The 25290-nt window shown below is 44.3% G+C and overlaps 1 non-coding gene across 1 annotated transcript; it reads right to left on the reverse strand.

Annotated features, from left to right (window-relative positions):
- Positions 1-22563: 22563 nt before the first annotated feature.
- Trnas-cga (transfer RNA serine (anticodon CGA)) lies at positions 22564-22638 on the reverse strand. The gene has a single exon. It is a non-coding gene; the product is annotated as a tRNA-Ser (tRNA).
- Positions 22639-25290: the final 2652 nt, after the last annotated feature.

The raw sequence follows: 25290 nt of genomic DNA on the forward strand, positions 1-25290 counted from the left end.
TTGCCAGTCTACATTTTATATCCTCTCTACTTCGACCATCATCAGTTATTTTGCTCCCCAAATAGCAAAACTCATTTACTACTTTGTTGTTGTTGTTGTTGTGGTCTTCAGTCCTGAGACTGGTTTGATGCAGCTCTCCATGCTACTCTATCCTGTGCAAGCTTCTTCATCTCCCAGTACCTACTGCAACCTACATCCTTCTGAATCTGCTTAGCGTATTCATCTCTTGGTCTCCCCCTACGATTTTAACCCTCCACTCTGCCCTCCAATACTAAATTGGTGATCCCTTGATGCCTCAGAACATGTCCTACCAACCAATCCCTTCTTCTGGTCAAGTTGTGCCACAAACTTCTCTTCTCCCCAATCCTATTCAATACTTCCTCATTAGTTACGTGATCTACCCATCTAATCGTCAACATTCTTCTGTAGCACCACATTTCGAAAGCTTCTATTCTCTTCTTGTCCAAACTATTTACCGTCCATGTTTCACTTCCATACATGGCTACACTCCATACAAATACTTTCAGAAACGACTTCCTGACACTTAAATCTATACTCGATGTCAACAAATTTCTCTTCTTCAGAAACGCTTTCGTTGCCATTGCCAGTCTACATTTTATATCCTCTCTACTTCGACCATCATCAGTTATTTTGCTCCCCAAATAGCAAAACTCATTTACTACTTTGTTGTTGTTGTTGTTGTGGTCTTCAGTCCTGAGACTGGTTTGATGCAGCTCTCCATGCTACTCTATCCTGTGCAAGCTTCTTCATCTCCCAGTACCTACTGCAACCTACATCCTTCTGAATCTGCTTAGCGTATTCATCTCTTGGTCTCCCCCTACGATTTTTACCCTCCACTCTGCCCTCCAATACTAAATTGGTGATCCCTTGATGCCTCAGAACATGTCCTACCAACCAATCCCTTCTTCTGGTCAAGTTGTGCCACAAACTTCTCTTCTCCCCAATCCTATTCAATACTTCCTCATTAGTTACGTGATCTACCCATCTAATCGTCAACATTCTTCTGTAGCACCACATTTCGAAAGCTTCTATTCTCTTCTTGTCCAAACTATTTACCGTCCATGTTTCACTTCCATACATGGCTACACTCCATACAAATACTTTCAGAAACGACTTCCTGACACTTAAATCTATACTCGATGTCAACAAATTTCTCTTCTTCAGAAACGCTTTCGTTGCCATTGCCAGTCTACATTTTATATCCTCTCTACTTCGACCATCATCAGTTATTATGCTCCCCAAATAGCAAAACTCATTTACTACTTTGTTGTTGTTGTTGTTGTGGTCTTCAGTCCTGAGACTGGTTTGATGCAGCTCTCCATGCTACTCTATCCTGTGCAAGCTTCTTCATCTCCCAGTACCTACTGCAACCTACATCCTTCTGAATCTGCTTAGCGTATTCATCTCTTGGTCTCCCCCTACGATTTTTACCCTCCACTCTGCCCTCCAATACTAAATTGGTGATCCCTTGATGCCTCAGAACATGTCCTACCAACCAATCCCTTCTTCTGGTCAAGTTGTGCCACAAACTTCTCTTCTCCTCAATCCTATTCAATACTTCCTCATTAGTTACGTGATCTACCCATCTAATCGTCAACATTCTTCTGTAGCACCACATTTCGAAAGCTTCTATTCTCTTCTTGTCCAAACTATTTACCGTCCATGTTTCACTTCCATACATGGCTACACTCCATACAAATACTTTCAGAAATGACTTCCTGACACTTAAATTTATACTCGGTGTTAACAAATTTCTCTTCTTCAGAAACGCTTTCCTTGCCATTGCCAGTCTACATTTTATATCCTCTCTACTTCGACCATCATCAGTTATTTTGCTCCCCAAATAGCAAAACTCCTTTACTACCTTAAGTGTCTCATTTCCTAATCTAATACCCTCAACATCATCCGACTTAATTCGACTACATTCCATTATCCTCGTTTTGCTTTTGTTGGTGTTCATCTTATATCCTCCCTTCAAGACACCATTCATTCCGTTCAACTGCTCTTCCAAGTCCTTTGTTGTCTGACAGAATTACAATGTTATCGGCGAACCTCAAAGTTTTTATTTCTTCTCCATGGATTTTAATACCTACTCCGAATTTTTCTTTTGTTTCCTTTACTGCTTGCTCAATATACAGATTGAATAACATCGGGGAGAGGCTACAACCCTGTCTTACTCCCTTCCCAACCACTGCTTCCCTTTCATGTCCCTCGACTCTTATAACTGCCATCTTGTTTCTGTACAAATTGTAAATAGCCTTTCGCTCCCTGTATTTTACCCCTGCCACCTTTAGAATTTGAAAGAGAGTATTCCAGTCAACATTGTCAAAAGCTTTCTCTAAGTCGACAAATGCTAGAAACGTAGGTTTGCCTTTCCTTAATCTTTCTTCTAAGATAAGTCGTAAGGTCAGTATTGCCTCACGTGTTCCAGTATTTCTACGGAATTCAAACTGATCTTCCCCGAGGTCGGCTTCTACTAGTTTTTCCATTCGTCTGTAAAAAAATTCGTGTTAGTGTTTTGCAGCTGTGGCTTATTAAACTGATTGTTCGGTAATTTTCACATCTGTCAACACCTGCTTTCTTTGGGATTGGAATTATTATATTCTTCTTGAAGTCTGAGGGTATTTCGCTTGTTTCATACATCTTGCTCACCAGATGGTAGAGTTTCGTCAGGACTGGCTCTCCCAAGGCTCTCAGTAGTTCCAATGGAATGTTGTCTACTCCGGGGGCCTTGTTTCGACTCAGGTCTTTCAGTGCTCTGTCAAACTCTTCACGCAGTATCGTATCTCCCATTTCATCTTCATCTACATCCTCTTCCATTTTTATAATATTGTCCTCAAGTACATCGCCCTTGTATGGACCCTCTATATACTCCTTCCACCTTTCTGCTTTCCCTGGGTTTCCATCTGAGCTCTTGATGTTCATACAAGTCGTTCTCTTATCTCCAAAGGTCTCTTTAATTTTCCTATAGGCAGTATCTATCTTACCCCTAGTGAGATAAGCCTCTACATCCTTACATTTGTCCTCTAGCCATCCCTGCTTAGCCACTTTGCACTTCCTGTCGATCTCATTTTTGAGACGTTTGTATTCCTTTTTGCCTGCTTCATTTACTGCATTTTTATATTTTCTCCTTTCATCAATTAAATTCAATATTTCTTCTGGTACCCAAGGATTTCTACTAGCCCTCGTCTTTTTACATACTTGATCCTCTGCTGCCTTCACTACTTCATCCCTCAAAGCTACCTATTCTTCTTCTACTGTATTTCTTTCCCCCATTCCTGTCAATTGTTCCCTTATGCTCTCCCTGAAACTCTGTACAACCTCTGGTTCTTTCAGTTTAACCAGGTCCCATCTCCTTAAATTCCCACCTTTTTGCAGTTTCTTCAGTTTTAATCTACAGGTCATAACCAACAGATTGTGGTCAGAGTCCACATCTGCCCCTGGAAATGTCTTACAATTTAAAACCTGGTTCCTAAATCTCTGTCTTACCATTATATAATCTATCTGATACCTTTTAGTATCTCCAGGGTTCTTCCATGTATACAACCTTCTATCGTGATTCTTAAACCAAGTGTTAGCTATGATTAAGTTATGCTCTGTGCAAAATTCTACCAGGCGGCTTCCTCTTTCATTTCTTAGCCCCAATTCGTATTCACCTACTACGTTTCCTTCTCTCCCTTTTCCTACACTCGAATTCCAGTCACCCATGACTATTAAATTTTCCTCTCCCTTCACTATCTGAATAATTTCTTTTATTTCATCATACATTTCTTCAATTTCTTCGTCATCTGCAGAGATAGTTGGCATGTAAACTTGTACTACTGTAGTAGGTGTGGGCTTCGTATCTATCTTGGCCACAATAATGCGTTCACTATGCTGTTTGTAGTAGCTTACCCGCATTCCTATTTTCCTATTCATTATTAAACCTACTCCTGCATTACCCCTATTTGACTTTGTGTTTATAACCCTGTAGTCACCTGACCAAAAGTCTTGTTCCTCCTGCCACCGAACTTCACTAATTCCCACTATATCTAACTTTAACCTATCCATTTCCCTTTTTAAATTTTTTAACCTACCTGCCCGATTAAAGGATCTGACATTCCACGCTCCGATCCGTAGAACGCCAGTTTTCTTTCTCCTGATAACGACATCCTCTTGAGTAGTCCCCGCCCGGAGATCCGAATGGGGAACTATTTTACCTCCGGAATATTTTACCCAAGAGGACGCCATCATCATTTAATCATACAGTAAAGCTGCATGCCTTCGGGAAAAATTACGGCCGTAGTTTCCCCTTGCTTTCAGCCGTTCGCAGTACCAGCACAGCAAGGCCGTTTTGGTTATTGTTACAATGCCAGATCAGTCAATCATCCAGACTGTTGCCCTCGCAACTACTGAAAAGGCTGCTGCCCCTCTTCAGGAACCACACGTTTGTCTGGCCTCTCAACAGATACCCTTCCGTTGTGGTTGTACCTACGGTACGGCTATCTGTATCGCTGAGGCACGCAAGCCTCCCCACCAACGGCAAGGTCCATGGTTCATGGGAGGTTTACTACTTTAAGTGTCTCATTTCGTAATCTAATTCCCTCAGCATCACCCGACTTAATTCGACTACATTCCATTATCCTCGTTTTGCTTTTGTTGATGTTCATCTTATATCCTGCTTTCAAGACACTGTCCATTCCGTTCAACTGCTCTTCCAAGTTCTTTGCGGTCTCTGATAGAATTACAATGTCATAGGCGAACCTCAAAGTTTTTATTTCTTCTCCATGGATTTTAATACCTACTTCGAATTTTTCTTTTGTTTCCTTTACTGCTTGCTCAATATACAGATTGAATAACATCGGGGAGAGGCTACAACCCTGTCTCACTCCCTTCCCAGCCATTGCTTCCCTTTCATGCCCCTCGACTCTTATAACTGCCATCTGGTTTCTGTACAAATTGTAAATAGCCTTTCGCTCCCTGTATTTTACCCCTGCCACCTTTAGAACTTGAAAGAGAGTTTTCCAGTCAACATTGTCAAAAGCTTTCTCTAAGTCTACAAGTGCTAGAAACGTAGGTTTGCCTTTCCTTAATCTTTCTTCTAAGATACGTCGTAGGGTCAGTATTGCCTCACGTGTTCCAACATTTCTACGGAATCCTAACTGATCTTCCCCAAGGTCGGCTTCTACCATTTTTTCCATTCGTCTGTAAATAATTCGCGTTAGTATTTTGCAGCTGTGACTTATTAAACTGATAGTTCGGTAATTTTCACATCTGTCAACACCTGCTTTCTTTAGGATTGGAATTATTATATTCTTCTTGAAGTCTGAGGGTATTTCGCTTGTTTCATACATCTTGCTCACCAGATGGTAGAGTTTCGTCAGGACTGGCTCTCCTAAGGCCATCAGTAGTTCTAATGGAATGTTGTCTACTCCCGGGGCCTTGTTTCGACTCAGGTCTTTCAGTGCTCTGTCAAACTCTTCACGCAGTATCGTATCTCCCATTTCATCTTCATCTACATCATTTCCATAATATTATCCTCAAGTACATCGCCCTTGTATAGACCCTCTACATACTCCTTCCACCCTTCTGCTTTCCCTTCTTTGCTTAGAACTGGCTTTCCGTCTGAGCTCTTGATATTCACACAAGTGGTTCTCTTTTCTCCAAAGGTCTCTTTAATTTTCCTGTAGGCAGTATCTATCGTACCCCTAGTCTGATAAGCCTCTACATCCTTACATTTGTCCTCTAGCCATCCCTGCTTAGCCATTTTGCACTTCCTGTCGATCTCCTTGGACAACTACTCCTTGGACAACTACTATGAAGAAAATCACCTGCGACCTAATCCAGAATAAATGCAAGTATGCGCGTTTCACTTGCGTAATAGACAAGCCTCAAGACAGTTGGAAATAGAATGGAGTCATTTTTTACTACAACATCAAACAACACCAAAATATTTGAGAATCAGCCTAGATGCGTTCCCTGTCATTTAAAAACACTGCACTTATCTAAAAGGAAAATTATGTTCAAAAGAAACAATATTATAGATAAGCTGACTGATTCAACACGGCGAGTGCAATCTGAAGTTTTTTTATCATGAGCCATGGAACTCTGTGTTGTAGCCGGAGAATATGCGAAACCATATGCGAGGAGTGCTGCCATTCGAAACAGGTACGGTAGAAGTCGCTTTAAGGGGACGTGGACGTGAACGGCCTGTGCTTTTATGCTTCGCTTTCGGTACGCGTTACCCGTGACCTGCAATGCGGAGGAAGTTGCGGTTATGTACCAACACTGAATGACATTAACTGAAGCTGTACAACGAACTTTATTAAATTGTCAGTTATAATTCAAGAATTACAACATTTTGTCTAATAGATGGTTTTATAACACTCGTTTCATTTCTGGTTCTATTTTATGGTGCATCATCAGTCTAACAGCATTCATACTGTGGCAGGCTGCTGTCAACATTCGTAGGAACACATTATGCCTCTCGTTTAGTAGTCTGTAGTGCACCTGAAGAAACAGAAAAATCTTTATTGTACCACGTATTTGTTTTTCTCAGAAATTACCGCTAAAATTATATACAGAATGACAAACGTAGAACTTTTCTACAATGTATTAGGCATAATACAATGAGACTATAGCAGTCTTTACTTGGGAGAAATTTGGTGAACATAGCTCGAAACATAGTGATGATACATGTACCTAAAGTTCGGAAAATGTAGTTTCGAGAAAATGAGAAAAGACTGTTCACAGTGCTTTTGACTCACCGAATGCCTCTTTCAGAACATTCCAGCAGCATATTCTTGGTGGCCAGCTGTTTCTTTGTCCTCTACACTTTTTCAGAAGTCCTTTCCTTACTCTGAACTCTTCAGTGGTGGCCTCCGCAGCCTTTCAGCTTCAACTATTCGCTGACTATCTATGGTAGTCGGAGGAACTATCATATTATTTCCTGGTTAGATGACAAATTTGTCCGTTATTTTTGTTCTGCTAATTGCACCATCATTGAAACAGGTGACAGCATCCATCACACCTGTATTGAGTACCGTCCTTCCAACAAACACTGTGTTTGGTACTTGTTGCCACACACAACTGTTGAAACTCTTATTATGGTTCTATATGTGGCCATGTAGACATCTGCTAAATAATTTTGTATCTGCAAAGTCCCTGCATACTGACTTTATTGTTTGCATGACTGTGGGAATGCGACAATGAACTGAAAGGAGACGTGGCTGGTGCACAGACTTTTGTTCAAAGAGCATTTAAGAACAAATAAACGATTTGAAAGTTGATAATGCACACTTTTTTAGAAACGGGACAAATTTGTCTTTCAGATGGAGATTTTTTTTCTATTTTTCAGTCATTTTCATGTCCAGGCCCCTTAAATGAAACTGTCAGGACTGTCACGGAAGCCTGAGGTCTACATCTGCCCACAAAATTCACCCTCTTGCGGCCATAGCACCACCAAATATCAGCCCCAAATTAATCAGTGATACAGAGAGGAAAAAGCAGCAAACCGTTCTACGCCACTTAATGTATAACCACCAAACAGTTACAACTTGTTTTAAGTCAAGAAAGAGCTTTGTCCAACGGACAGTACCGCTACAAGCCCGACCTGAGACCCTTTGCCTATCTTTATGGTTGGATTCTCTGCAAAATACAAACCTGCACCCTAAAGAACATATCACAAGAGGGCAGCAGCAAGGATGTAGTACATGCGGAGCACTGAATAGTTTAAGATCATAGGTCACAAGATGCAAAGTAAACTTGATTAAGCCGGGCTAAAATTATTGACCATTTGCTCATATGCCCAGGGATGCAGTTTGTTTACACTGCTGAACATCTGTTGTTGTGTAATGACAAGGCCATTAGAGCTCCACGGTTTTGAAAGAAGAGAGATTAGATGTTCTCGTCCGGACACAGCAAATAAGGTAAGAATCACGTAACAACTGCAGTTCCTCTTCTTTCTTTGTTGCTGTTTCCTGTTTTTCCATTACGCCTCCATCTACTCCCCTTGTTGTCTTTTCCTTCCTTCTGTCCATGTCGTTCCCAATTTATTATTTCTACTGCCTTGAAAACCTTCTAAATTTAGAAATTTTTTATTCTTAAATTGATTTCCTTCCGTTATTTCCTATTCTTTGATGTTGTTTCTAGGTTTTTTTCTTGTTTCTGTGATCGATGCTGTTGTCGATTTCATTTTCCAGGAAAACAGGAATATTTACTTCGTTAGCCTGTTCTCATTCTTCGATAGAGGTGTCCAAAGAAGGTTAATCTCCACTGTGTTTTTACTTCTGACATTTTCTCTACATTTTCGTGCATTTCGTCGTTACTCCTCGTTACATCTATAGTTTGTATTGCAGCTATTATTTTTGCAATAAACCTTATTTCAGGTACCTCTATTCCGCTCAGCTTATAGGTCCTCGTTAAAAAATTCACAGGTGTCTAAAAATTCCGGTCTTATCACTGTGATCGAGTGTTTTAGTTTATCGACATACGCCTTTCTTGCTGTGGATATTTTTTGTCAAGGCATATGCTCTGCAATAGACGTAAGAGTTAATAAATACTTTTTAAGCTAAATGAATCATATTTGCTAATTTTGCTTTAACCAGTTTTTGTGTATTCTTAAAATGTTGCAAATCATTTCAAAAATTAATCATATTTGCTAATTTTTCTTTAACTATTATTAGTTTATTATTCAGATATTGCAAATCACTCCCAACACAGGAAGCTGTGGAGCTTGTGACATGACATGCCTAAGACATATTTGGAAATCTACGATAACAGTGGGTATCGATCTCTTCACGTGTGCTTAAATAGCACATGTACCTAAAAATCGATATTTATAGAGATTGTGAACTACCATTTCACTGAATACACTTTCAGTATAAGTATAATTAAAATTACGTAGGACAAAATTTATTCATTTTGTAAATATTTACGCAGACTTTTATAATATTTAAATGTCGATTTATGTAGAAAACAGTTTCAAACATCTCCATTGAATTTATTTGACGACTACTAAACTACGTATATCTTTGTCCTTCTTCTTATTCACAATTGGTGGGAGGAGTAGTTGTATGATGGAGCCCTGGGGAGGGAGTTGTGAAGAGTAATTATGTTTAGTTGTTAAAATAACAGTCTTGTTGAACTTTTTGTTGGACATATTTACTAATCCAACCAATTTATGAACACCAAAGATTCATCGAAGATCATATTTTCTTTAGTAGTTAATGAACCGTCATCTCGACAGATCTAGAGGTAATAAACAGACCTATATGTTTCAATATACTGTTTCAAGCCCAAATATCTATGACATATATGTACAGGCTGAAAGCGATGAATGAAAATTTGTACTAAGGCCAGGATTTGAACCTGGATTTCTTGCTCACTAGGCAGATGTGCTGACCACTAACCCACCCCACCACAGTGGCTCTGATCTACTGCACGAACTACGCTAACACGCCTACCTCCTCAATAACATTGGTATTCATCTTTGGTATTCATCCTAAACTCGTACAGCGTTGCAGAGGCTCTTCAACAGTATCGGAAAAGCAGCTCACCTTCGAACGAAACAGGCATAGGTGCTTTAATCAAATAAAAATATAAGGTTCTGAGACATTCTCAAGTCTCAAACATCTGTGGGTGTACGAATATTGTGCAGCCTGAAGCGACAAATGATAATATGGGGAATTTGGACTGAAGAGAAAGGCATGATAGGATAGTCTATACAGCTGAACGAAGTCACTGTGCCAGGATGGCATAGTGGTTAGTGCATCTGCCCAATGAACAGAAGACCCAGGTTCGAATCCTGGCCTTGATACAAATTTTCATTCTTCACTTCAATCTGCACAAATAGGTCATAGATGTTTTGCACTTGGAAAGATTTCTGGAACCATATAGTTTCGTAAGATTAAAGCTTGGGGCTCAGGCTGGACCCCTGTTTCTTTCGGTGCTGAGGTGCTATCCCAGTACAGTTCAAGATCCCCTGAAACGCTATTCGACTTTACGGAGAATACCAAAGCGGGATGAGGCCTGAAGGCGTGAATGGGCATTTGTATTGAGGAGGGTGGCTTGCTAGGGTTGTCAGTGCAGTTGTGAAAAGCCACTGTGCCAGGGTGGCGTAGTTGCCCAGTGAACAGGAGACCCGGGTTCGAATAACGATCTTAGCACAAATTTTCATTCGCCGGGCCAGTCTGCACATATACATCTAGAATAATATATTTTTTTCGCATAGAAAATATTCGAGACCTTAATACCCGTGAAAAGACTACAAACAGGACACCTTCAAGACAATTAGCTAAGTAAAAGATTTATGTTTTAGTAAAGTGGACACGGCCATTCATTGTCACTTCTTTCAGAAATATGACGAAATTCCTTTTACTTTACACGTCATTATATGGACGTTATTGAAGTGGTATGTTACAATCTGCAAAGGTGGACAAAAGGACTACAAGAAAGATTAGTACCTCCAGGGGAGTTGTGGATTTGAGAGAGAGATTAATATGGGCTCGACTTCAGGCCAAAAAGTAAATATAGGTGGAGACGGCGAGGTCAGTACAAGATCCGGCATCGGCACGTTGTCGCCGTCTGTGCGTGGCATGGCCCCTAGACTGCCCTTGGGGGTTATCAGCCCACGCCTCGACCTGCAGGGTTAAGAAACGGACTCCTGTCGATGTCCTCACAACGTGCTCTTGGCCCAGTACCATGTGTTTTGCAAGGAGCCCGCAAGGGATGTCACAGGTCCGAGTTATCAATATTACTTTTATATCTGAGGTCAAGGTAGGAACTTCTGTCAAGGTTCGTCGTAAGAGTTTGTGCACTTATCAGTATTACTTTTATATCTGAGGTCAATGTACGAACTTCTGCAGACAGTGTTGAATCAGTCAGACACAGTGCAATGGATATATGAAGCCGCAGTTTTCGTGCAGTGACTACAAAAAGAAGTTTAACGCGGAAGAACACCTTGCTTGCCTGGTACGTCTTTTTGATGAGTTTGCCCCTTCTAAGGCCACAGCTGGAAACTAGTTTCGTGATTTTCCAAGGGATCGCGAATTTCTTGAAGGTGAACGTCGTGCCGGCAGCCCAGCGCTGTCCGCAGCCCAAGAAAAACTTTGATGGTGAGGAAAATGATAGATGATACTCACCTCGCATTTTATGGCATTGGAGAGATCCTAAATATTCCACTGTGACACCTAAATGAAGAGGCCGTCTTCAGTGCGATGCTTTCCTCGTGAGGAGCCACGAAATTTCGAAGAAGTTGCAGCTCTGGAAAGAAGATGATGGCTACTTTCTTCTCCAATATGGGCCATCTCACCCCTGTGATCTTGGGCACACGTCACCCAGTCAATGCTGAGTGGTATGTGAGTGAATGACTGCCGGAAGACACAGCCATACTGTACCCACAGCACCAAAAATCGAAGAATAACACGACAATGCCTCAGCACACACGGCTGTCAAAACAACAGACTTCTTGGATAAGTCAACAGAGCAAGTGCTACCGCTCCCACCCTATTCAGCTGACCTGGCTCCGTGTGACCTTCCTGTTCCCAGAGACGAAGGAAAAAATTCTTGAGCAGCGGTTTTCATCCGATGAAGAGACTATCGAAGCATACAACTGTAATCTAAGTGACTTCCTTAAAGAAGCTTGGACTGAGACGTTTTTGAAGTGGTTGTAAAAGATGGAGAAATGCGCTTATGAAGAGTATTTTGAATTGTTGTAACAGTTACACTGTTAAAAAAAACTTTGAATTCATGCAGAAAACTTGTTCTGTAGCCCTCGTATGAGTAAGTGTTAATTTTTAAGTAGGAGGGCAGTCGGAAAATGTTTAATTTTATGATCTCGAAAAAAATCAGGATGCGGCAGTGAAACTTGATGATGGTGTTCGGCCGCCTCTTCGTATTTACTCGTCATTGCGAAACGTTTTACCGACGATGCATGAATCGGCAGACACTTTGGTTTTAAAAGACTGCATCTTGGTTGTTTAGGAAAAGTTCCATCTCGTAAACGACCTCCTCAGCATTTCGAAAATGCCTGCCACGCAATGGTTTCCGTGTCCGATGAGAGAGAAAGGAGAATGTGGGGGTGAAGTAAAATGTGGTAGCCCAGAGAAGGCGAGGCATAGTCATGGAGCAAACTACTACCTTCGACAACATACCACGACACTTCAGCTTCACAGTTTTCTGTAATCTCAAAATGGGCACAGATGCTCAATCCATCTAAAGCCCAAGCGTTATTGGTTGGTCGATCTAGGTTTATTTCCCTGAAATATTGGGAATCTCTTAACGGGCAAATATCAACTTCTCCTCCTCAGCAACGAGTCTAAGAGTAATAATATATGAAAATCTTAATTGGATGAAGCGCGTAACGGCAATATGCAAGAAGTTGTCGGCATCGCTCCATGCCCCACAAAAAATGAAAGGTTCTTTCCTCTTGATCTGAAAAAGAAACTTGCCCAAACACTTATATGTCCATTGTTGATTACAGCGACGTTATCCCGTAAGGACCTTCTCAGGGAGGATCATGGTTCCTGGAACAATTTATGAACGTTAGATTTTTTGAACATATTTCACCATCACTTGCACAGCTGCATGCAGACAAGCGCAGATATTTCCATACTCTTCGTCTCTTCCATTGTCTTATCAAAATACACGTCCAACATATCTCTCCTCGACCCTGACGAACTAGTCTGAACAACGTGGCGAAACACTCGTTCCCGTCAGAACAAAATCCTTTCTGTAACACTTCATCGCTCAGCAACTGTCTCGGTCCTTTGTAGTGACCTCAATAATATCTCCAGTACCGAGCGAGGTGGCGCAGTGGTCAGCACACTGGACTCGCATTCGGCAGGACGACGGTTCAATCCCACGTCCGACCATCCTGATTTAGGTTTTCCGTGATTTCCCTAAATCGCTCCATGCAAATGCCGGGATGGTTCCCTTGAAAGGCTACGGCTGACTTCCTTCGCCATTCTTTCCTAATACTATGAGACCGATAACCTCGCTGTTTCGTCTCTCCCCCCAAACAACCAACCAACCAATATCTCCAGTTTCAAAAGACAGTTAACGATATAGCTATTGAAGCAACAATAATGACTACCGTTGTTCCTGTACACACTCGTTTGGCCGTTTACATACTTCTTCCCAACCACATTTTCCTCATTTCCCAGTCTTCTTAGAGGGTGTAACCTCCTCGCTATATCAGAAAAATACACTGATTGACATTTGCTAAGGAAGAACTGACACTTGCTAAGAAACATCTGCCAGCTGCTACGAAACAAACGACCATTTCCATCAATGATAGTGAAAGGAAATGTAGAGCTCTTAGAGGTCGGGATGTTTTATCTGCAGCGAAGACTGTGCACGAATTCTCTGTATGCATTTAACAGTTCATGCAGCACCGTATCTCACAATGTGTTTCTGGAACTGAATAGTGGCACATTACGTGTGGTACGGTTTTTTTTCCTTTATTGTATTTCAGTGTCCCATCTGGGGCGAGCTGGCAGCAGCATATCCGCTGCTCTTCAGCCGAAAAACATTAATCATACAATAGAAGGCATTTAAAATAAAATAAAGGAGAGAATATTGCGTACAGCGATATAAAAAAGAGGGAACATCATGGAAGAGAGCATACAAAAAGGAGGGCGACTGTAAAATGGAGATAAAAACCGTGAAAAATGAGCGCACAGAAAACAAAACCACACACTGGATCATAAAAGTATCGACGGACGACATAGCACATAACAATCACTGACAGTAACACTGTGTACAAGTCCAGCACACAATTAAAATCATATCTCTTGACGCACAGGAGAACAGCACCAAACACAACACTGACGTAGTACACTGATGACGATGAGCCAACAGAGAGGATCTGCCAGGGGCATACAGACAAGGGTGGAGGGGAGGAGAGGGGGAGGAGGGAAGGAGGGAGTGAGGGAGGGAACGGGAGGAGATGGGAAGAAGGGAGGGAGGGGAGGAGATGGGGGAGAGACAGGTGGGGGCGGCCGAAGAGGGCCGGGGAGGGGAGGATGTGGGAGGGAACCAGTCGAGGAGGGGGTGCAGGGACTCAGGGAGGGAAGGAGAAAAATCGGCTCTGGGAGAAGGAGGGGAGAGGAAAAAGGGGGCATTGGGGAGGAGGGGGGGGGGAACAAGGCCAGGTTACAGTTTGAAGGAAGGGTGAATGTAATGGCGAAGTTCAACATCTGGGAGGAGGATGTGCTGGAAATTGCACTGATGAAGGAGGTGGAGGGTGTGGAGGTGGACAGAGGGAGGGATACAGCGCTAGAGGAGCGGCAACAGGCAGGGGGTGGAGAGGAAGGAGGAAACGAGTAGGTGGGGGGGGATGTGGAGATGTTGAAGGAAAAGGAGGAGGTGGGAAAAGGGGATGAGGCCATACAGGAGCCATGTGGGGGAAGGAAGGTGGAAACGGAAGGCAAGGCAGAGTCGTTCAAGGATTTGGAGGGCCTTGTAAAAGCGGGTGGGTGCGGAGATCCAGGCAATGCTGGCATAACAGAGGATAGGTTGGATGAGGGATTTGTAGGTGTGGAGGATGGTGGAAGGATGCAGTCCCCATGTCCGTCTAGACAGGAGTTTCAGGACGCAGAGGCGGGAATGGTCTTTCTGCTGGATGGTCAGGTGGTGAGGGGTCCAGGTGAGGTGACGGTCAATGCTGACGCCAAGGTCTCAGGGTGGGGGTGAGCTGGATGGGGCGACCATAAATGGTGAGGTAGAAATCATGGAGAAAGAAGGAGCAGATGGTGCGCCCTATGATGATTGACTGGATTTTGGAGGAGTTGAGACGAAGGAACCACTGGTTACACCAAGTGGCGACGTGGTCAAGGTGGGTTTTGAGGGTGCGTTGCGACTGTTGAAGGGTGGGATAGAGAGCCAGGAAGGCGGTGTCACCAGCATATTGGAGAAGGTGGACAGTTGGGGGTGGCTTGGGCAAACCGGCGGTGTACAGGAGATAGAATAGAGGGGAGAGGACGGTGCCCTGGGGGACGCCAGCAGTGGGATGAAAGATACAGGAGTTGGTCTTGTGGAATGTGACATAAGAAGGACGGCGTGAGAGGAAGGATGTGGTAAGGCAACGTGTTTTGCAAGACAACATTTGAGTTTCTACAATCGTGGACGAGTAATAGCATGGTCAAAGCTGGTCAAAGTGTTACTACTGCAACCAGAATAATTGGTGTGTCCAAATGTTCGCCTAGCGATTAAAAAAGACCGCTGCATGTGGAAATACTATGTGAAAGCACGCTGGTGGTCGTAGACGTACCAACACACCGCAGGAGGATCGATTCAATGCCCTAGTGGCGAAGAGAAACAGACATCTCATTCCTAGGCTGATCGCTGCAGACCTTGCAACTGCTAGCGGTACATGTGTGTCTGCCATTAAGATTTTGCTGCGATTAAACCAGGATGGTTTGTATGCTCGGAAGCCTGTTAAATGCATACCACTTCCACCATGCCATCATTGACAAATACTTCGTTGATGTAGGAAGCTTGGCGGTTGTGCTCAGCAACAGTGGTCCAGAATGACGTACTCCGAGGAATCCCGCTTCACTGTGGCAAGTTATTCTGGCCACCGTGTGGGGAGAGAGAGGGGAACACGTTATACATAACAGAACGTTCATGAACGTCGTCGGTATGTTCTAGGCATCATGGTATAGGCAGTCATTAAGCAAAATGGCGGAACAGTGCTGCACATCTTAGTGGGAGGTGCAGTTATAACACAGAGCTTTGTTTAGGGGGGTGGTGGTTCCCGACTTTCTGTTTATGGAAAACAATGCCCACCCAGACAGGACTACTGAGGTGTCGGACACACTATATTTAACATATAGAATGGCTGGATATAGCCTAGACTTGGACCATCTAGAGCAGTGGTTTCCAACCTTTCTTAGACCATTAACCCCGAGTTCAATCAGACTTTAGCTAGTACTCCAAGGACTCAGTAACAGTGAATAACAGGTGTAAAATCTACATCTGTTCCCGAGGAGGGCATGTCCCTTACTGAAAGTCCACTAGGGACTTTTATGTGGGGAGTCTGACTTGATGCCTGTTATGCCGCTTTCCCTAGTGTTTAGTCAGCACCATTTATCTTTATAAATATGCAGTTCCACTTTCATGTTGTCCATCATTACTTGTGATTATTTTCATCCAACACTGTCTCTGTTCCTTAGCAGTTTTTAAGCAGTGTATGTATTTTGTACACCTATAAACTCTTTTATATCTGCCACTATCATCATCATTATTATTATTGTCGTTATTATTATTATTCTTGCTACTGGAAGATGCAGTAATAGAAGTACTGCTAGTATTAACTTTACTCAGCACTAATAATTCATATTTTCTCGAATTATTCAATTACTATTTGCCATACTAAATTATTGATATTTCTTACGTAAGTACGGTGTGTGTGAAACCCTGGACCGATATAGGAGAGAGGATCAAGGCCCTAATCTGATCAGATTAAATAAATAAACTAACCTTGAAACATCCCCTTAGAAAAATTAAGAACGACAGTGCTGGTAAATGTCTTACGTTATTTAATTTTCAAACAGCTGAGCAAAACTGAACGTACTCAGACATTTCTTTCTTTACTTATTCTGATCAACACTAAACTGACACACAATATTTTTAGCGCAACACAATCTGACTTTCAATAATCCGTACAAAAGAATGGCCCTGACTAATAATAACCTTTCATGAATCACTTACCTTACAAAAATCTTCGTTACTCGAACTAATGCAATACAGCGAGCGCCAATAGTGATTTTCGTACAGAGCGCTACGTGGCGTTACCAACATAAAAACCTAAACAGACTACTTACAACCTCATCACGACATTTCGGTAGTTTCCTGCAGTGACGGTTTGCCCCTCCCCTTACTTGCATAATCCGTTAGCGACGGACAGGGCAGCCCTCCCCCCTCCCCAAAGAAAAGAAAACTCAACATTACCTTGCTCGATGGTGGCTGGTTCTTCCCTTGGTTTCTGGTAGTGAATCCACACATTTCCACTCCTTGCTTTGCTGCATTTGCTCTGGGTCACAGTGATACACCTAGCACTAGTCCAATATAATTTGGCAGCTAAAGAGGTGGTCTCGACTGGCCTGACATAGCTGCAACTTTCCTGCTGTAGCGTCGGTTCTGCGGACTTTTTTTTATTTGAACAGAAGCCAGTTGATGGTGGCCTTCTTCAATCTCAAAGTGTCGAGCAACATATTGAAAACTGACCTACGTCACTTTCACTTTTTCCACTATCGCTTCGCTTGAGGCACACCGGTTTTCGAGAACAAGAGCCCCCACTTCTCTTGCGACTCCCGGTCGTTCACAGTGAGATGATAGGCCACTTCGTTCTTCAGCTTTCAGCCTTGTTTGCCCACTCTGGACGTTTGCAGCACGTAACCACAGTCCAGTTATCTTAATGTGACCACTTGTCAGAAGCGTGAATAACCACCTTTTGCAGCTCTGACAGTTGCGAGACGTGCAGCAACAGAGTCAGTGAAGTTCTGGAAGGTAACGACAGGGATGTCAAGCCATAACGACTCCAGTGCTGTGGCCAGCTGCGCTAGGTTTCACGGTTGATGAACCATGGTGTTAACAGCCCAGTCGAGGTTCTCCCACAGATTCTAGATTGGGTATAATCATGGGAGTCTGATTGCCAGAAGATTACGGTAATGCACTGTGACCTACGTGCCACGTTGCATTGTCCTCCTGGTAGACGCCATTGTGCTGAGATAAAACAAACTACATGTAGGGGCGGGCGTTGTCCCCAAGGTTACAGAAGCTCGAAATTTAGCGCGGACTTCAATGCGAAATGCTTATAACAGTTTCCACAACGAAACCTTGTCTCGAAATCTGGCAGAAAATCCAAAGAGATTCTGGTCGTATGTCAAGTATGTTAGCGGCAAGAAACAATCAATGCCATCTCTGCGCGATAGCAAATGGAGGTACTATCGAAGACAGCGCTGCCAAAGCAGAGTTACTAAACACAGCCTTCCGAAATGCCTTCACAAAAGAAGACTAAGTAAATATTCCAGAATTCGGATCGAGAACAGCTGCCAGCATGAGTAATGTAGAAGTGAATATCCTCGGAGTACTGAAGCAACTTAAATCACTTAATAAAAGCAAATCATCTGGTCCAGACTGTATTAGGCTCCTTTCGGATTATGCGGATGCATTAGCTCCATACTTAACAATCATATACAACCGTTCGCTCGATGAAAGGTAGTAGGAGTAATCTAGTAAATTACAGGCCCATATCGTTAACGTCGATATGCAGCAGGATTTTGGAACATATATTGTGTTCGAACATTATGAATTACCTCGAAGTAAATGGTCTAGAGACAGACAGTCTACATTGGTTTAGAAAACATCGTTCCTCTGAAACACAACTAGCTCTTTATTCACATGAAGTGTTGAGTGCTATTGACAAGGAATTTCAGATCGATTCCGTATTTCTGGATTTCCGGAAAGCTTCTGACACTGTACCACACAAGCGGCACGTAGTGAAGTTGCGTGCTTATGGAATATCGTCTTAGTTATATGACTGGATTTGTGATTTCATGCCAGAGAGGTCACAGTTCGTAGTAACTGACGGAACGTCATCGAATAAAATAGAAGTGACTTCTGGCGTTTCCCAAGGTAGTGTTATAGGCCCTTTGCTGTTCCTTATCTATAGAAAAGATTTGGGAGACAATCTGAGCAGCCGTCTTCGGTTTTTTGCAGGTGACGCTGTCGTTTATCGATCAGAAGTTCAAAACAAACGGCAAAACGATTTCGAAAAAATATCTGAATGGTGCGAAAAGTGGCAGTTGACCGTAAACAACTAAAAGTGTGAAGTCATCCACATGAGTGCTAAAAGGAACTAAATACCTAGGTATTACAATTCCGAACAACTTAAATTGGAAGCAACACGTAGAAAATGTTGTGGGGAAGGCTAACCAAAGACTGCCGTTTTATTGGCAGGACACTTCAGAAAATGTAACAAACCTACTAAGGAGACTGCCTTGTCCGTGCTCTTTTAGAATACTGCTGCGCGGTGTGGGATCCTTGCCGGATAGGACTGACAATTACATCGAAAAAGTTCAGAGAAAGGCAGCACGTTTTGTATTATCCCGAAATATGGGAGAGAGTGTCACAGAAATGATACAGGATTTGGGCTGGACATCATTAAAAGAATGGCGTTTTTTGTTGCGACGGAATCTTCTCACGAAATTCCAATCATCAACTTTCTCCTCCGAATGTCAAAATATTTTGTTGACACCGACCTACATAGGAACGATCACCACGATAAAATAAGGGAAATTAGAGCTCGTACGGAAAGATATAGGCGTTCATTCTTTCCGCGCGCGATACGAGAATGGAAAAATAGAGAATTGCGAAGGTGGTTCGATGAACCTTCTGCCAGGCACTTAAATGTAATTTGCAGAGTATCGATGTAAATGTAGATGTAGAAAGATGCATATTTGTTTTGATCCAGTAGGCCTTCCAGAATCGCAGGGAATGACTGAAAAGCATTCCCCAGAACATAACGTTAACTCTCAATCTTTTTCGACAAATTTTTTGAAGATTTTAGACGTGCTTGTATGCTTTATATGATCGCTTTGAATCAAGGAGTCCGCGGCCGAGTGAGTGAATGCTTAGCTTCATAAGCGCGAGGTCTGTGGATCAAATCCCGCTGCCAGTATGTCTTTTTTTATTCTCATGAAATTCTAACAATATACACTCCTGGAAATGGAAAAAAGAACACATTGACACCTGTGTGTCAGACCCACCATACTTGCTCCGGACACTGCGAGAGTGCTGTACAAGCAATGATCACACGCACGGCACAGCGGACACACCAGGAACCGCGGTGTTGGCCGTCGAATGGCGCTAGCTGCGCAGCATTTGTGCACCGACGCCGTCAGTGTCAGCCAGTTTGCCGTGGCACACGGAGCTCCATCGCAGTCTTTAACACTGGTAGCATGCCGCGACAGCGTGGACGTGAACCGTATGTGCAGTTGACGGACTTTGAACGAGGGCGTATAGTGGGCATGCGGGAGGCCGGGTGGACGTACCGCCGAATTGCTCAACACGTGGGGCGTGAGGTCTCCACAGTACATCGATGTTGTCGCCAGTGGTCGGCGGAAGGTGCACGTGCCCGTCGACCTGGGACCGGACCGCAGCGACGCACGGATGCACGCCAAGACCGTAGGATCCTACGCAGTGCCGTAGGGGACCGCACCGCCACTTCCCAGCAAATTAGGGACACTGTTGCTCCTGGGGTATCGGCGAGGACCATTCGCAACCGTCTCCATGAAGCTGGGCTACGGTCCCGCACACCGTTAGGCCGTCTTCCGCTCACGCCCCAACATCGTGCAGCCCGCCTCCAGTGGTGTCGCGACAGGCGTGAATGGAGGGACGAATGGAGACGTGTCGTCTTCAGCGATGAGAGTCGCTTCTGCCTTGGTGCCAATGATGGTCGTATGCGTGTTTGGCGCCGTGCAGGTAAGCGCCACAATCAGGACTGCATACGACCGAGGCACACAGGGCCAACACCCGGCATCATGGTGTGGGGAGCGATCTCCTACACTGGCCGTGCACCACTGGTGATCGTCGAGGGGACACTGAATAGTGCACGGTACATCCAAACCGTCATCGAACCCATCGTTCTACCATTCCTAGACCGGCAAGGGAACTTGCTGTTCCAACAGGACAATGCACGTCCGCATGTATCCCGTGCCACCCAACGTGCTCTAGAAGGTGTAAGTCAACTACCCTGGCCAGCAAGATCTTCGGATTTGTCCCCCATTGAGCATGTTTGGGACTGGATGAAGCGTCGTCTCACGCGGTCTGCACGTCCAGCACGAACGCTGGTCCAACTGAGGCGCCAGGTGGAAATGGCATGGCAAGCCGTTCCACAGGACTACATCCAGCGTCTCTACGATCGTCTCCATGGGAGAATAGCAGCCTGCATTGCTGCGAAAGGTGGATATACACTGTACTAGTGCCGACATTGTGCATGCTCTGTTGCCTGTGTCTATGTGCCTGTGGTTCTGTCAGTGTGATCATGTGAAGTATCTGACCCCAGGAATGTGTCAATAAAGTTTCCCCTTCCTGGGACAATGAATTCACGGTGTTCTTATTTCAATTTCCAGGAGTGTATTTATTACGACTGTGCAATTTTTAATGTCTAATGTTTCATTTATTATTTTCATCACCTTTATCTTGGGAAAGGAGACTGGAGACAGAAACAGTATACACGAGAACTTTCAATCAAATCAGTATAACCATTTTATTTATGTTATTGTATCTATATTTGTCAGAAGTATAATGTGTAAACTGTGCACGAGTCAGGTTAATACTGGTCGTAGAAACATGAAAAACAATAATTACTGCGAAATATAGCGTACGTAATGAAAGTCGAATTTTTGCATGGGCACGGTTTCTTCAACGTGTCTATTGCAAAATAAACTTGGTTTAAATTCATAAAGGGTTCTCCGTCATCACAGAATTTCGTCGCTTACCACAGATATCTGTTATCAGAAGTACGGGCAATGAGAAAAAGCGGTACTGCAAGCGAGATTCGATTCAGAGAACTCGCGTTAATGAAACTAAGCGCTTACTCGCTTGGATGCGAACACCTTGAATGCTAGAAATCATAGGAAGTATATAAGCACGCCTAAAATGTTCAAATTCGGTTTCGGAAAATGGTTGAGAATTGAGTCTGTCTGTTTACACACAAAGTGCGAGAAGTGACCTACACATCCTGTCAATATGAACATCCTGTCAATATGAATGATATCGTTGGGGAAAGTTCGTACGATCCCCTTGTGAGCAATAAACTACTGTCAATAGGTAAAATTCTGAAACAGTTTGTTACAATGGAACACCAGTCCGATGAACCTTAGTGTCGGGTGCCCGGCTAGCCGTTCGGTCTAACGCTCTGCTTCCCGGCACGAATCCGCGCGGCGGATTCGTGTCGAGGTCCGATGTGCCGGCCAGCCTATGGATGGCTGTTAAGGCGGTTTTCCGTCTACCTCGGCGAATGCGGGCTGGTTCCACTTATTCCGCCTCAGTTACACTATGTCGGCGATTGCTGCGCAAACACCGTTTCCACGTACGCGTACATCATAATTACTCTACCACGCAAACGTTTGGGGTTACACTCGTCTTGTATAAGACGTTCTCGAAAGGGTCCACTGGGGGCCGAACCGCACAATAACCCTGGATTCGGTGTGGGGCGGCGGTGAGATGGGTGGACTGCTGTGGCCTGTTGTGGGGTTGTGAACCACTGAGGGCTACGGCGGGACGAAGCCTCCCTGTTGTTTCTAGGTCTCCGGTTTAACACACAATACGCACGTGAGGGCGTTTTGGAAAGGCCAGTTTCCTATCAGCACCATCTTCGGAAAACAGCTGCAAAACTGGAAAACCACAATAATGTAGTGCATAAGCTAATATTGGAAACCCGTGGGGAGCAGACGTAAGCACTCCGAGGACAAGCATATTACGGTTTCCAGAATGAGATTTTCACTCTGCAGCGCAGTGTGCGCTGATATGAAACTTCCTGGCAGATTAAAACTGTGTGCCCGACCGAGACTCGAACTCGGGACCTTTGCCTTTCGCGGGCAACTGCTCTACCAACTGAGCTACCGAAACACGACTCACGCCCGGTCCCCCAGGCTGTGGCTAAGCCATGTCTCCGCAGTATCCTTTCTTTCAGGAGTGCTAGTTCTGCAAGGTTCGCAGGAGAGCTTCTGTAAAGTTTGGAAGGTAGGAGACGAGGTACTGGCAGAAGTAAAGCTGTGAGGAGCGGGTGTGAATCGTGCTTCGATAGCTCAGTTGGTAGAGCACTTGCCCACGAAAGGCAAAGGTCCCGAGTTTGAGTCTCGGTCGGGCACACAGTTTTAATCTGCCAGGAAGTTTCATATTACGGTTTATTTATCGATTGAGTACTGCTCCGCCTTATGGATCAACATTTCCCACACCCTCCTAGCGGATGTTCAGCTTCGGCAGGCCATGCGAATTATTTATGGTACGCTTCTGCCTGCGCATGTTAAAAAATGGTTCAAATGGCTCTAAGCACTATGGGGCTCGGCCGGTTAGCCGAGCGGTCTAACGCACGGCTTTCCGGAGTGGGAAGGAGCGTTGGTCTCCTACACGAATCCGCCCGGCGGATTTGTGTCGAGGTCCGGTGATCCGGCCAGTCTGCGGATGGTTTTTAGGCAGTTTTCCATCCGTTTCGGCGAATGCGGGCTGGTTCCCCTTATTCCGACTCAGCTACACTATGTCGGCGATTGCTGCCCTAATAAGTTCTCCACGTACGCGTACATCACCATTACTCTACCACGCAAATATAGGGGTTACACTCGTCTGGTGTGAGACGTTCCCTTGGGGGGGGGGGGGGGTGGAAGGGGGGAGGGTCCACCAGGGGGCCGAACCGCACAATGACCCTGGATTCGGTGTGGAGTGGCGGAGGGTTGGACTGCGGTAGTCGTCGTGGGGTTGTGGACCACTGCGGCTGCGGCGGGGACGGAGCCTCTCCGTCGTTTCTAGGTCCTCGGTTAACATACGATACAATTCAATAAAAGCACCATGGGACTTAACATCTGAGGTCATCAGTCCCCTAGACTTAGAACTACTTAAACCTAACTAACCTAAGGAAAACACACATCCATTACCGAGGCAGGATTCGAACCTGCGACCGTAGCAGCCGCGAGGTTCCGGACTGAAGCACCTAGAACCGCTCGGCCACAGCAGCCTGCTTACACCTGTTCAGTTGCTCCAGATGTTCAGCATTATACTTCACCTCACGTAAGAGGACAGCAAGCTCCGTTATGGGCAAGAATAAAGAAGAACCATGTCTCTCAATATAAGGTGTCACTCAATAAGGTTCTACAATCCGACTGAAATCTCGATATCAACGCTGTAGATGCGTCATGAGCCTCTTAAGCGTTTCTTTCCGTCCTGTGGATGCGAGGAAATAGGAGTGTCATCTCTGTACTAGTCGATAATCCAACATCAGATTGTCTGAGTTACGTTTCTTCGCTCAGCCGGGCGCAAACTCAGCCGAATCAGACGTGGGACATGCAGAAGAGCTCCTACTATGTACAACTCGGGGTGACGAGGCTCTCCAAGCCGTGACTGCAACGAGGTGGCGCAGATGGTGCCTCATAAGTTACCGTTATGGGCAATCAGGCACAAAACAAGAAAAACGGATAGCATTTCAGAGTAGCGGCAGCCAATAGAATTGCTTCGGGAATACCACGGCAAGCGTCTGACATTCCGGTCACGTGACGTCCGTTATTGGCTTCGTATGAGGTGCCATATTGCGTTTCTTCGTATGTGGGTGTAACTTGCCGTTTCAAGGCAACGGTGCGACTAATTTTTATCAGAAAAGTGTCACTCCAGGTAAGATTTGTTATAATTAAATGTCAGTTAATGTCACTACTGGTTTGAAAGACCTCAGGAGATATCAACATGAATGGTAAAGAAGCCAAAGGCTGTCAGAGGATGCCGGGGTTGTGTTGTTAGAGACATGTAGTTGTACAAGAGAGGGGTGCAGGTCCGTATCTTGTACTGTGCTTTAATTCTGGGACTTTCCTATTCCACTAACAGAGGTACGTTCTGCAATAATCGATGTTATAGTATATAAAAATGCATTATCTCTCATTAATGAGTTTCTTCCTTTTTGTGACTGTAGTCTGATTAGAAAAATGAAATTACTGTGAGTAACACAACCAACAATGACATTTACACTGAAGCTCTAAAGAAACTGGTGTATTGAAACTAGTATAGCCATGCGTACTCAAATAGTGAGACATGTAAACAGGCAGGAAACGGCGCTGCGGTCAGCAACGCCTATATAAGACAACAAGTGTCAGGCGCAGTTGTTAGGTCGGTTACTGCTGCTACAATGGCAGGTTATCAAGATTTGAGTGAGTTTGAACGTGTTGTTATAGTCGGCGCACTAGCGATGGGATACACCATCTCCGAGGTAGCGATGAAGTGGGAATTTTACCTTACGACCATTTCACGATATGGATATCAGGAATAAGGTAAAACATCAAATCTCCGACATCGCTGCGGCCGGAAAACGATCCTGCAAGAAAGGGACAAAGGACAACTGAAGAGAATCGTTCAACGTGACAGAAGTGCAACCCTTCCGCAAAATGCTGCAGATTTCAATGCAGGGCCATCAACAAGTGTCAACGTGCGAACGATTCAACGAAACACCATCGATACGGGCTTTCGGAGCCGAAGGTCCACTCGTGTGCCCTTGATGGGTGCGCCATACAAAGCTTTACGCTT

The sequence above is a fragment of the Schistocerca cancellata genome, chromosome 7 (assembly GCF_023864275.1).
Source record: "Schistocerca cancellata isolate TAMUIC-IGC-003103 chromosome 7, iqSchCanc2.1, whole genome shotgun sequence".
NCBI classification, from domain to species: domain Eukaryota; kingdom Metazoa; phylum Arthropoda; class Insecta; order Orthoptera; family Acrididae; genus Schistocerca; species Schistocerca cancellata.